This window comes from Physeter macrocephalus, chromosome 2 (assembly GCF_002837175.3).
Source record: "Physeter macrocephalus isolate SW-GA chromosome 2, ASM283717v5, whole genome shotgun sequence".
Classification (NCBI taxonomy): domain Eukaryota; kingdom Metazoa; phylum Chordata; class Mammalia; order Artiodactyla; family Physeteridae; genus Physeter; species Physeter macrocephalus.
In genome coordinates this window covers 32846702-32860977 of record NC_041215.1, presented here as the reverse complement: position 1 = coordinate 32860977, position 14276 = coordinate 32846702, and the positions used below count along the sequence as shown (strand labels likewise).

Sequence of the window (14276 nt, the reverse complement as noted above, 5' to 3'; positions counted from 1 at the left end):
CATAACAGATGAGACTGCATTTGTCGGTAAACTCTAGACTGGGCTGGAAGGAAGTCAGTAACTAGTTCAACACATAGGGCGAAAATAGCCCCTAAGGGCCCAGCTAGGCAGCAGGGATACAGTAGGGAAGAAAGTACAGACGGAGGCCAGGGGGGAGTGTGCCATCTAACTAGAGACACATCACTGAGTCACTGTATAGAGGACACTGGCCCGAGGAAGAGGTCTACTCAGTATGAGGGGGCCAGGGCTGGGGCTCAAGCTTATATGTTCTGACTTGGGGCCCCATCCCCTCCCCAGGCCACTATCCACATTTCTGTCTTTAAAAGCATCACTTAATAAGGGTTTGCTTGGTCAGTTGTTTGTTTTCTTTTTCTTTTCGTTTTTTCTTTCTGGTCTGCTTTTCCTTTTAATTCGAGCTCTTTTGATCTTTTCCTGCATGTCCCTAGTCCCTGCAGGGAGAGGCTGTGTGAAATCTTAGCTCTTAGAATTATTCCAACAGTAGTTCTTGCTGCTGACCACACAAAGGGATTACCTGGGCAGATTTTGAAAAGACAGGTCCCTGGGCCCTACACCAGCTTAATTAAGGCAGACTTCTGGGGGTGGCCACAGGCCTTGGAAGTGTCAAAGACCCCCAGAGCTTCAACTGCACAGCCCAGGTTGGGAACTAACTCGTGAGATGTTTCAGAAGAGGAAGGAAAGAAGCTAAGATAAATAAGACTGGTTCAGAGGAGCTGACCTGGGCATAGATTCCAAGGCAAGCGAACTGGCAGATCCCTCTCTAAAAATCTGCTTCTAGCTGGGCTCTCTTTTTCCCTTCATTCTGTTAACAGATCCAAAATCACACCCCTGGAGCTTCTTCCAGATTTATTTTTTAAGAACGCTCTTTAAAAGGTACAGGTTTAAGTGTTATTAATTATTCACAAATTAGGGAAAATCAATTCCATCAGGTTGCTTTCCTTCAAAAACCTGAGATAAGGAGCTCTGAAAAACTAGAAGTTCTCAATTAAAGGAACAGGAAAGCATTACCTTTGAGGCCAGGAACACCTTCGTGGGGAAAAAGCCTCTCGGGGTGAAAAAATACCGTATTGAGGACCACTCTGGGGTGCTAAGCACTCATATGATTGAAACGCTGAGGCTGAAAAGGTAGGACTTGGGTTCTGGAAAGATTATTGGATGACGACAAACACAAAATTTCTGAACTTTAATGTGATGTTAAATAATATTTGTCATCTCCCAGACTGGTAAAGAATAAAAACCAATTATAGTCTCTGTTAGTGGATACAGAGGGAAACAGGCAATTTCAAAATTGGTAATTCTTTCTAGAAGGCAATATACCAACAAGTATCAAAAACCCTAAAAGTATCATACCTCATCTCTACGAATTTTGTTCTGAAGAATTAATCCTAAAATAGTAACAGAGCCGCAAACAAGGTTTATGGTGAAGAGAGTTCATGACATCATTTATAATAGCAAAAATTCACAACTACTAATATTTCCAATAAGGGTAGGTTAGATAAATCAGATGCAGTGTATTCAATAACATGGAATATAATCCTGAATCTTTGTTTTTCTGTATGAATTTTAGTATAATGCATCTAATGCCATGAAATAGACTGTGTTGTTTCTATAGAGATTGTATTAAATTTGTAATTTAACTTAGGGAGAAATGATATCTTTATAATGTTGAGTTATCCCATCCAAGAATGGGATATCTTTTTACATTTGTCCAAGTCTTATTCAGTGCCTTTCAGGAGTGTTTTAACATTTTTCTTGTATGGTTTTTCACACTGCCTGTCAAATTTATTCCAAGTATTTCACCCTCTTTGTCACTATTGTAAATGAAATTTTCTCTACCATTAATAATAATAATAATAACATGGAATATAATATAGTCATTAAAAATCATAATTCCAGGAATGGTAGTGATATCCTGAAAAGTGAAAAACAGTATGTGTGGTACGGTTCCCATTTTGTTAAAAATAACTACAGAAATACTGGAACGATATCAAATGATAGAATCACAGATTCTTTTTTCTTATACAGAGTACTAGAATTTGCCAAGTTTCTAAAAAAGTATGCGACGTTTATAATCATTTTTTCAAAACTAACAAACTGTTGAGGTCGAGATAAAGGATAGGGAACGTTTTCATTCTTTTCCACTTCTTGCCCCCATTATTTAAAGTGGCTGCTTCCTGGTCCCAGAATTCAGCCTAAGGCATTAGTATAAAAGGTCTCTCACAGAGAGGGTTAAATAGGCTTAGAAGTTTTTCTTCATGAAAAAAAAAAAAAAAGACACTTTCCATCCTTGCAACTGAACTTGCAAATGGAAATGTGAAACACAGCCCAATTGTAAAAATAGCTAATAATACACTCTACCAGTACTGAATATCTACAATGTGCCAGGCACTTTCAGTATATAATTCCTAGTTCTCACCATAGTTCTGGAGGCCAAGCTTTATAGCCCTCACGTTATATATGCTAAAACAGAAAACTGGCGAGGCTGCCCTGGGTCCTATGGCTACCACAGAGCCAGAATTCAAAGGGTCGGGCACCTAGGCTGAGCTGTCAGACACGTAGGATGATCTGCTTCTGGTCTCCACACTTCCAAAGCTAGCCCTGCTCTGCTCCAGGAATTGCTCTGATGGTCAGTTACCTCTGCAGAGTTCTATTTTCTGCTGTGGAATTCACCTTTGCTTTTATTTACTTATATTTTTGAAATAGCTTTATTGAGATAAAATTCACATACTGTACTCTCCATCTATGTAAAATGCAGTTCAATGTTTTTCTGTATATTCACAGAGTTAGGCAGCAATCACAATTAATTTTAAAATGTCTGGAGCCCCCCGCAAAGAAATGCTGTAACCTTAGCTATGAATCTCCAATCTCCCCAGTCCCCCACCTCCAGCTGTGCCAGCCACTCATCCACTTTTTGCCTCTATGGATTTGCCAATTGAGGAGATTTCATATAGATGAAGTCATACATCATGTTCCCTTTTGTGACTGGCTTCTTTTGCTTCACATAATGTTTTCAAGGTTCATCGTAGGTAGCAGCTCGTATCAGTCTATCTGTATGGCTGAATGTCTTTCCATTGTGTGGACAGACCACATTTTGTTTATCCTTTTGCCAGTTGATGGACACTTGGGTTGCTTCCACTTTGCAGGTATTATGAATAATGCTGCTATGAACATTCTTGTACAAATTTCTGTGTGGACCTATGTTTCCAGTTCTCTTAGATGTACACCTAGGAGTGGAATCGCTGAATCATATGGTAACTCTATAGTTAACCTTTTGAGGAACTGCCAGAGGTTTCCAAAGTGGCTGCACCAGTTTCTGTTCTCACAAGGCAACTTCCCCTTTGACAAGACTGAGTTCAAACTTTGGTCCTGTCCTTTCGTGGAACTTCTAGCTTCTAAGAAGGATTAAGGCACAATTCAACCTTTTTTTTTTTTCTTAAAATGTCTGCTTAGGTCTGACCTTGGAATTCTTGCTTTTACTACTTTGATTTTATTTTTCTAGATAAATGTCATTACCAACATCTCATGTGTTTTTTTAATACTTTTAATAATGAGACCTTTCCAATAATTTACAGTTCACGTTTGATGAAACTGACACTAAAAGCAGTTAAGCAATATGCTGAAGGCCTAAACTTTTTTATAGGAGTAACATTTTCCCTTAAAGTAGAGTTTCTCAACTCTGGCACTGGGCGTTTGGGACTGGATAATCTTTTGTTGAGGGTGTGGTATTCTGTACTATGCTTCTTGTGTAGGATGGTTATAGCAGCATCCCTGACTCCCTGGATGCCCCCGTCCCCAGCACCAAAAACATCACCAGACATGGAGCTATATGAGCTGTTTGTATATTTTGGAAATTAACCCTTTGTTGGTTGCATCGTTTGCAAATATTTTCTCCCATCCTGTAGGTTGGCTTTTCGTTTTGTTTATGGTTTCCTTTACTGTGCAGACACTTTTAAGTTCAATTAGGTCCCATTTGTATATTTTTGTTTTTATTTCCATCACTCTAGGAGATGGATCAAAAAAAATATTGCTGTGACTTAGGTTAAAGAGCGTTCTGTCCATGCTTTCCTCTAGGAGGTTGGGATTAACACATACACACTACTATACATAAAATAGACAACCAACAAGTGCCTACTGTGTAACACAGGGAGCTATATTCACTGTCTTGTAATAACCTATAATGGAAAAGAATCTGAAAAAGAATAGTTCTATATGTATTATATATCTGAATAACTTTGCTGTACACCTGAAACTAACACAATGTTGTAAATCAACTGTACTGCAAGTAAAAAATAAATAAATAAAGGGGAAAAAAACCCCACCACCACCAACCTTAGAGTTTTATGAGAATAAAATGATAAATTTATATGGATATGCTTAGCACATTATTTGGGATGCTAGAAAATTATAAAGTTAGGTCTGTGCTTCAATAAAAAAAATCATCACCAGAACTTGCCAGAAGTCCCCTGCATGGGACTGGGGGAACAGGAGGCCGGGGTACATGGGGGTGGAGAAGTTCCCTTGGTTGAGGACTGCTGGGTTCAGGGAATAATTCTGAGATTGCAGGGTCTCAGAAAGCAAGGGCTTGCTTTATGTCTCCCTCCCTTTCTGTTTTTCTCTCATTCTCAGTCCAATTCCTAACAGAGCAGTGCATTTCAGCCTTCATCTTATTTCAGTGTCTCTTTTCACGGGTTGAAGACAGAAACATTGAAATCGGGTGGCTGTCCCAGCACCTCTAACCATCAGGCATACAGCCACACCAGGACACACAGAGCTACGGTCCAGGCCAGAGCAGAGTCCCCGAAGGGTCTATTTCCAGCCCCGGAAATGACCTGTTACAAATCTCCTTGATGACTTTACTCGCCTGTTAACCCTTGCTCAAGGCCCTGCCACTTATAATTTCTAGCAATGTAGACAGATTTCTTAATCTCTCTCAACCTGCTTCTCTATCTGTAAAATAAAGACACAGCTGCCTGGCTTGACTTGGAAGTTTCTAGGCTTTATCTTCCCCAGAAAACCCAATTCAGCTGTTTTTCCATATCCCTTCATACCAACCTTTACTTAATAGTTCAAAGGTAGTTTCAATTTTTGAGAGAACAAAGTGGGGAATATCTAAATAATTGAATAAGGCAGTCTTAAAATGTCAATCACATCATAAAAGAGCATATTCCAATTATTAGCACCATTATACCACAATTTAGGTCCTGAGTCCTGTTTTTCTTGGAGACCATTTATCCATCAATTATCAAATTCTATTAACCCTTCCCTACACACGGTGATTTGAAGTAACAGATTTCTTCAGATTTCTTCTCCAGCTTTGATTCTATCCCTTATCACAGGAGCTGGGAATTTTCTGATGGCCTCCCTCTTTTCCCAGCCTCTGACCTCTTTCTGGTACAGGACACCTTGAACTACCTAGAGAGCAAGGTAATTAGTGTGAGTCCTCTACAGACGAACGAGTTCCGTTCCGAGAGCACGTTCATAAGTCCAATTTGTTCATAAGTCCAACAAAGTTAGCCTAGGTACCTAACTAACACAATCGGCTCTATAGTACTGTACTGTAATAGGTTTATAATACTTTTCACACAAATAAGAACAAACACATAATAAGAAACAAACACAAAAATAAAGGAAACATTTTTAATCTTACTGTACAGCACCTTGCAGGTGGGAGGTGGTAGAGCTGAAGGATCGTCAGCGATAGGAGACGGAGGGCAGGCTGCAATGTCACTCACGCCTGACGTGGATGGCACAGGTTCTGGTTCCTTGCTGGATTCAATTCTACCTACCCTCTTGAAAAAACAATCCAGTGATGTCTAGGTAGTAGCTCTTTTGTTTCTCTTCATAGATGATAGGGTAGCACTGGATTGCACTGTGAACGGCTGCTGCAACCTTCGTGTACCGTTCTACATTCAGGTCCTGTGCCTCAAAAACCAACAGTGCCTCCTCAAAGAAAGAAAATTCCAACTGATTCACTACGCTGTACAGCAGGAACTAACACAACACTGTAAAGCAACTATACTCCAATAAAAATTAATAAAGACAAAATAAAGAAAACCCCCGTGCCATTTCCTGCGTCGTTACTCTCTTCGGTTCCTCAGTCACTTCTTCTTCCTCTTGTCTCTCTTCATCCTTTCTCTGGGCCTCCAATTCCATCAGGTCTTCATTAGTAAGCTCCTCGTGTTGCACAGCAAGGAGCTTAATCAAGTCATCCTCTTGCAGATCTAGCTCCACCTTCTGGCTGAGGGTCACCAAGTTGCTGAAGACCACGTTAGCATGTTTGAAAGTTCGGAACTTGAAGGTTCACATGTAGGGGACTTACGGTATCAACCTTGCAGCAAAAATCCCTCCAGTGGGTCATGGAGCTCAGAGAATGAAACTCAGATGCTTATCTTGACAATCGATGCCTCTGTAATCAAGTCTCCATCTGTCCTCACCATCTTATTTCCCAATATTTCTACACAAATTCCCTACTCGAGCTAGACTAGTGTATTCATTATGCCCCTAGTGAATGCACTAAGCTAATTGAGGCTTCCTCTCCCAGCCTCTACTTCACCTGTATGCTGTCCTCCCACTATCCAAATTCACATCCAATGCCCAGTTTTTGTCCTAGTGCTTCCTTTCCTTAACTATAGGGACAGGAAGCATATATATATATATTTTTAAAACTTTCTATCACAGTCACCTAGCACAGCACAGAAAGTACTGAATGATTCAGAGAATAAGTTAATAAACCAGGAAATAAAGAAAGTAGGCTTTCCTTGACCAGATCAATACATAGAGATTTCTCCTTTTAAGTTCATATAACATCCACTGTCTGATCTATTCATTTAGCTCATATTATTTACTGCCTTGTACCGTTAATTAACTCTTCACCTCTGTAAGTATTATCTCCCCGATGGGATTACAAGTTCCTAGGGGTCAGAGTCTGCATCGTGTTTTGGTATCCCCCCCTCGGCATCAAAAGAGCAACATCCTACCCTCTCCAAACGCTCCTTGATTGATCGAGCATCAGACTAGCTGAATCTCCACTACCAGGTGTCAGCAGCAGGGCCCTCTCTGGCACCTAGACCATAAATCACAGGTTAAACCCTTCCTAGTTGTGAAAGCCTGGTTCATATGTCAAGATAACCTGAATCCTCAGAACCCTTGGCCAGCATCTGGGAGGGAAACAGCTGGGTTTGCCATACACTAGGGTCAGATATAAACTGTGACATGTTCGTGGTGGGTGGTGACGGCATAGTGTCTCTAGGATGGACTTGAAGGCTCGGCTCCAGTGTCTACATGATAAAAATGAAGGTCAGCTCCAGAGCCAGCTGTTTCTCTGTCACCTTTAGGAGACAGCCCAAACTCTAGCGTCCCTGACCACAATTCTGCTTCATCTTTTGCCTGTGCTCCTTCGCTCTCTGTGATCCAGGCACCCTCAGCCACCTGTGGAGTCTTACACATCTAGATCTCCCCCTATTTCTCTCCTCTAATTGGAGCAACCTTCCCTTCCTTCTTTGTTTGACCAAATTCTATTCTTTCTTCAAAACAGAGCTGTGTTATCCCTGCCCCTAGGAAGCCTTCCTTCCCTTGTTCACCCTTTCTGGTGCCTCTTCCCTTGTGCTCTCCCTGTACCCTGAGCATCTGTCCTACTGCATCATCAGGGCTCAGTACTGTCCCTTTCAACAGTGCCTATGAGCTTTTGGAGGGCGATACCTCCACCCTCAGATTTGAGTACAGTATCAGCAGAAAGTAGACACTTCAAAAGCTTCCTGAATTAAATGTGTAATAGGGAAGAACAAATCCAACTCCAGTTTAGATCTGTTTCTCTTACCTTAACCTTTGTATTCTATTGCTTTCGCTTCAAGTTAAGAATGTTGCCCCTAGCCTGAAATATACAGGATAGCCCATTCTCAAGGCTCTGACCTTTAAGCAGATAACACTTTTCCATTCATATAGAGATAAAAAGTTGCAGAACGGAGAATAACAATTGTCCTATTGGAGGTTTACAGGAACATCGTGACCTGACCTAGGTGAACAGCTGCAAGAACAAAGGATTCCAACACCAAGAATTTTGCAGTAACCAGCCACAACCCTCCTTCACCTTGCCTTAAAAAATGCTTTGCTGAAACCCTTCCAGGAGTTTGGGGCTTTTGCGGGGCATGAGCCACCCATTCTCCTTGCATGGCCCTGCAATAAAACTTTCTCTGCTCCAAACTCTGACATTGTGGTTTGTTTGGCCTCACTGTGCACTGGACATAGGAACTTGTGTTTGGTAACAAACAGAGGCAAAGTGAATTATATGAAAGAATTATTAAAGTAGAAAACAAACAAAGGAAATGACAGCAGTTTTGACTATTAAATTATTTTCCCATAAGACAAATCTAGTTCCCTCTGTTTCTCTTTTGAGAGAAACGGAGAAGAAGGAAGAGTAAGCTAAGTCATCATCATTACTCAGGCCTGAAAAAGCTACACATGCCCGGGAGATCTCTCCTTTGGTAAACATTTCCAGGCTTTGCTTGATATCTTGAAGCTTCGGCAATGGCAGTTCTCAGTTTCCATAAAGTGGAATGCCTCATCATACGTCTGTCTTCCCGAAACTCGAACTCTGCGCCCAGCCAGACAGCTTGTTGTGACAGTCATGGCCCTGTGGCTATCATTTGTTTGCCCTCATGAATGGGATTTTCTCATCAACATTATCTTAGCTAAAACACAGAGGCATTAATGACGGCTTAATCGAAGCAGAGGATGAGGTTCACCAAGTCATCATGTTTACTTGATATGCAGATGGTGGTGAGATACAAATGGATTCTATGAAAAAGGGTGATATTGGGGAAGCTGCTCTGTGAATTGCAGGACTGCAGACTAAAACCATCTGGCCACAAGTATTAATAGGGTGAACACTTTTATCCTTCATGACACAGCTCTCCCTGCCGTCTCTCCACCTCTGGGAGCCCCACTGGCCTTTATCGGATTAGTACTTCCCCTGATTTATAACTCATTCTTGGGTTTGACACATTCCGCGCTGTAGAACTGTTGTAACATGAATATTGGTTAAAAATCACTTTTAACTCTTCTTCCACTGTTGACATGAGACGCTTCAGAAATGTTTTGGAGGTCAATTCTAGTAGTTCATTTATTCAGACACTTGCTTATACATTAGGCAAATATTAGCAAGAGCCTGTTATAAGCAAGGTGTTCTACTAGGCCTTGGGCAAATAGTGTTGAGCAAGGCAGGCAGTGTTCTTGTTCCCATGAATCCTTACATTCTATGGTGACAGGAACATTGAGCAGCCAATTATATAGACATATGATTAATACACATTCTTTTTATAATTTATTTTATTGAAGTATAGTTGATTTACAATGTTGTGTTAATTTCTGCTGTACAGCTAAGCAATTCAGTTATACATACATATATAGTGTATATTTTAATATATATACACTTTCTTATATTCTTTTCCATTATGGTTTATCACAGGATATTGTACATAGTTGCCTATGCTATACCATAGGACCTTGTTGGTTATCCATTCTATACATAATAGTTTGCATCTGCTAATCCCAAACTCCCAATCCATCCCTCCCCCATCCCCCTTTCCCCTTGGCAACCACAGGTCTGTGCTCTATGTCTGATAATACATATTCTTATGAGCGAAATTGTGCCCCCCAAAAGCCATATATTGAAATCCTTACCCCCCGCGACTCAGTACCCGAGTATGTGTCTGTACTTAGAGATAGGACCCTTAAAGAGGTAATGAAGGTAAAATGAGGTCATTTGAGTAGGCCCATAGTCGATATGACTGGTGTCCTCACAAGAGGAGGACAATAGGTCACAGATGGGCAGAGAGAAAAGACAGAGAGAAGATGACCTCTACAAGCCAAGAGAGAGTCCCTCAGAAGAAACCAACCCTGTCCACACCTTGAACTAGCCTCAAGAACTGCGAAAAAGTAAATTTCTGTTAGGTCACCTAATCCGTGGTATTTTGTTATCATAGTCCTAACAAACTAATACATACATTTATACACATACTTACAGTCAGTGCTACAAAGGAGAAGAACCAGAAGACTCAGTAAAGGGGCAGCTGGCCTGCTTTGGGAAGGTTTCTTGAGAAAATATCAATTGAGATAAATTCTAAAAAAAACAAGTGGGATGGTGTGGACCATAGCTGTAGGAGGATTTATTTAATATAAACAAAGCCAATGATAAATAATCATCCAATAACATCCATGACAACTGCTGATCAAAGGCTATGCCATTAGAATTTCATCCTATCTTCAGCTAGAGGAAGAACAAGTCAGTCCCAGCATTCTACTAAGTATAGAAAATTAATGACTGAGTAGAACAGATTGTTTAGTAATTTGTAATGCTGGAATGCCCTGCGTCTAACTACTGAAAAAAATGTAAGGTGGTTGAGGAAATAAGACGAACATTGTTGCTTGTATCTAGGGACTCAGTGGAAGAAGCTGAAACGGCCTCTCCAATAAGCCATTTGACTCCACTAAAAACACTTCTGTGGCATCCGGTTGATTTCTGGATCTTTGCTCATCATGTGTCCTTTGGCCCTGGGATTCTGTTCTGTGCCTGGCAATTGGCTTTCCCATTCTGTCTTTCCAGCTTATAATCGTTTTAGAGCCCCTGCTGCCAGGTTGAGATCTCTCAGTGTGAAGACTCCCTTCCCCATCTTCTGGGTTTCATTTAGTTGTGCAGAGATTCATTTCTTACTCCTGAAAATTCCACTCTGGGTTTGATGTCTCTAGTATAACAAAGCAGTAGATTGTGCAGCTAAATGCTCGGGAGAGAATATTCTCTAATGAAAAGCCATTAGATGGTCTTTCTGCCATTTGACCCTACTGAGGCTTGTTCTGTTTCCTGCAGTGACATAAATATATAAAAATTCTCATCTAGGGACTTTCCTGGTGGTGCAGTGGTTGAGAATCCACCTGACAATGCAGAGAACACGGGTCCGATCCCTGGTCCAGGAAGATCCCACGTGCTGTAGATCAACAAAGCCTGTGCGCCACGACTACTGAGCCTGCGCTCTAGAGCCCATGAGCCACAACTACTGAGCCCGCATGCCTCAACTACTGAAGCCTGAGTGTCTAGAGCCTGCGCTCCACAACAAGAGAAGCCACCACAATGAGAAGCCTGCACACCGCAACAAAGAGCAGCCCCCGCTCACTGCAACTAGAGAAAGCCCGCACGCAGCAAAGAAGACCCAATGCAGCCAAAAATAAATAAATTTATATTTTAAAAAACCCTCTCATCTCTGAGAAAGTCTGTCCCACATTAAAAGAACCTTATCACGGCTCTATCTTGTTTTTCTCTCCACATGCAATAGCTCTGGTACTACTGAAGGTCCTGTATACTCTGATAACTCCCTTACCTACCAATCAACATACACACACAAGAGTATCCTACTGTGATTAAAAGATCGTCGCAAAAACAAAACTAAACACAACTTCTCAGATTTGGCTCCTTGGCACCTAACTCTATACGGATCACAGAGAGTAACACGCAGGGCCTTTCTGGGACAACCAAGCATCTCACTCACAAAAATCACTGAAGGAAAGAATCCCAGGTTATCATGTGGGGAGTTGAGAAACACGGCCTCTGGCAGGGGGCTTGGCCCTGCTGAATACACCTAATTTAGGCCACTTGCCCCGATTTCGAAAGAAGACTCTGGGGTTAATGATTTCTTTAAAGAAAATAAGGGATATGGGTGACCTCCTGGTTTCCTTCAAGAACTCAGATGAAGGTTTAGAAGGGACTTGAGTAATTCTAGACCAACTCTCTCCTTTTAGCTACAAAGGACAATGAGGTCTAACAGAATAAAACTCACATTCTGCATCGATGCAGAGCATAGCTAAGCTGGAGCTCTGGACGCTAAGGCCTGAGTTCAACGTCTTTGCCCAGATTGGCTTTTCAGTGAGAACTTGATGTTTAGAGAAGCACTACAGCAGATGAAAACAGACTTCAAATTTTCAGGACTGAAGGACTCAAACTTCTTTCTTCCTATTCTCATTCCTGTTCTCATTCTCATTATCAGCAAAATAAAAATAACATTGAAATGTCAGGGCACTTGTAAAATAATTATAGTGGTGCCAGCTTTTTTTGGTTACTGAATGTTTCACTTGCAATTCAAAACACTCTGCCTCGATTGTCTAAAGAAATGAACCAGGTGGTCTCCTTTACTTTTGCACAAGTTCCTGTTTTCTTAGTCATCCAGATTGGTTTGGACAATGACAATCTACATTCTAAGCACCTTTTTAAGAGTCTTTAAAAATGGCAGCCATTTGCTCCTCAAAAATAGAACGTGGTATCAATTGTTCCAGGGTTAGGTATGGCCCTGAGAGAGAAAGTGGTCCCCAAGACACATGGAACCTGGGGAGAAGTGGTGAGGAACTAGAGTGTGAAATACATAAAGGAGGAAATCCAGGTGTTTTTTTTGTTTATTTAAGATTTGCACAGTTGGCTGTTCTGATCCCTGAAGGGGGACATGGGAGCAGCAGGGGTCCTGGAAGGTTTCCTCTCCGTTCCCATGCAGCCCCCAGATTTCCATGTGGCGTCGGACGTACGGGGGTGAAGAGAATATGGGAAAAGCTGTGCAAGGCATGGCAAAGTCTCTGGAAGCATCTAGGCTTTCACTTAGTACCCTTTGTACTTACATGATAATCTTGCTAAGGAATCGGCACTGAGCATTTAAAAGGGTCTGAAAAAAAATAAGTAATAAAAACAAATGGAAAGGTCTGAGAGGGACTTTCCTGGTGGCACCAGGGTTAAGAATCCTCCTGCCAGTGCAGGGGGCATAGGTTCGAGCCCTGGTCCGGGAAGATCCCACATGCCGTTGAGCAACTAAGCCCGTGTGTCACAACTACTGAGCCTGCACTCTAGAGCTCGCAAGCCACAACTACTGAGCCTGCATGCCACAACTACTGAAGCCCGTGTGCCTAGAGCCCATGCTCCACAACAGAAGCCACTGCAACGAGAAGCCTGCGCACCACAATGAAGACTCAAGGCAGTCAAAAGTAAATAAATAAATACATAAATAAACAGTTTAAAAAAAAAGTGTGAGAAAAGTATGTCACATATACTCAATGACTATTAGTGTGTGTGTGTGTGTGTGTGTATGTTAATATATAGATATGCACAATTTACTTTATAACGCTATATAGGCAATGTCAGCTAAAGTGGAGTAAAAGTCTACAAAGACAATGGATTCACGATCCCTTGTCAGCCCCACTTAACCCCCAAATCTGTCTATTGATGGGAACACCAAGTGAAATGTTTTGGGAAAACCCAACTTTAGATACTACATAGGCTACTTTTGTTAACAGCCTACTGTACATTTCATCTTTCATCTAAAGCAGAGTTTCTCTGCATTTGAATTCTTTATAAACACCTGACCATATCACGAATAAACATGGGGGTGGGCAGCAAGATACACTGCGGTGACCATGGACTTGGGGATGCAAAGGAAAGGCCTGAGCTTGAACACCTACTTGGTCACTTGAACTTAATTTCTGACTCTCAATTTCCCCTTGTGCCTGTTGGTAAAATAAGAACCACTTCATACGTTTCATGAACTCTTTTTTTTTTTTTTTCTGTAGTATTATATGACAAGGTCCTTGCATAATGCCTGACCTGCATGAGATCCACAGTAATTGTTGGCTCTACTGTCATATCACTTACAGTGAAATGATGCCCTTGACTTTGCCTCATATCCACACGTACAAGGCTTTCAAGAAAGGAAATGACAAAAGTAGAAAATAATGAAAAATACAAGGGAGGGATTATACCGTTGTCCTTCATCTCCCTGAAATTTCATCCCTTAGAACAACTAAATTCAGATGTCCTCTATTTTGAGGACGATTTTGTTTGGACTTCTCTTCCTGATACCCAATGCAAACTGCACAAAATAACCACACACCTCCAAAACTATGCACACTGTATGAAGCTTTGGTAACAGGAGTGAATGTACCAGGCATCCGTGTGCTGACCTTCTCATAGGGGTCACCTTCTCTTTTAGACCCAAGACGTTAGAAACACATGAACTACTCTCAAGTAAATCTTTAAATATCTGGATTCCCTGTTCAATTAATAATGTGCTATTTTTTATTTTCCATGAGGTACCATGTGTCAAGGGTAGCCCCAGTGGCCCTCAAAATTATTAGAACAATGTTTATTATTTTCTAATTTCTCATGTGAGATTTTTCTCTTATAAAGCCAATACAATCTCAAGTACTTGGAAAACAAGGTTCTTCAGAAATGTACG

At 41.3% G+C, this 14276-nt stretch overlaps 1 protein-coding gene across 1 annotated transcript in view; it reads right to left on the bottom strand.

The window, feature by feature from the left end:
* The window catches only part of CNTNAP5 (contactin associated protein family member 5), an 879838-nt gene that overhangs the window by 367631 nt on the left and 497931 nt on the right, over nucleotides 1–14276 (bottom strand). The gene's annotated exons all lie outside the window — the stretch shown is intronic.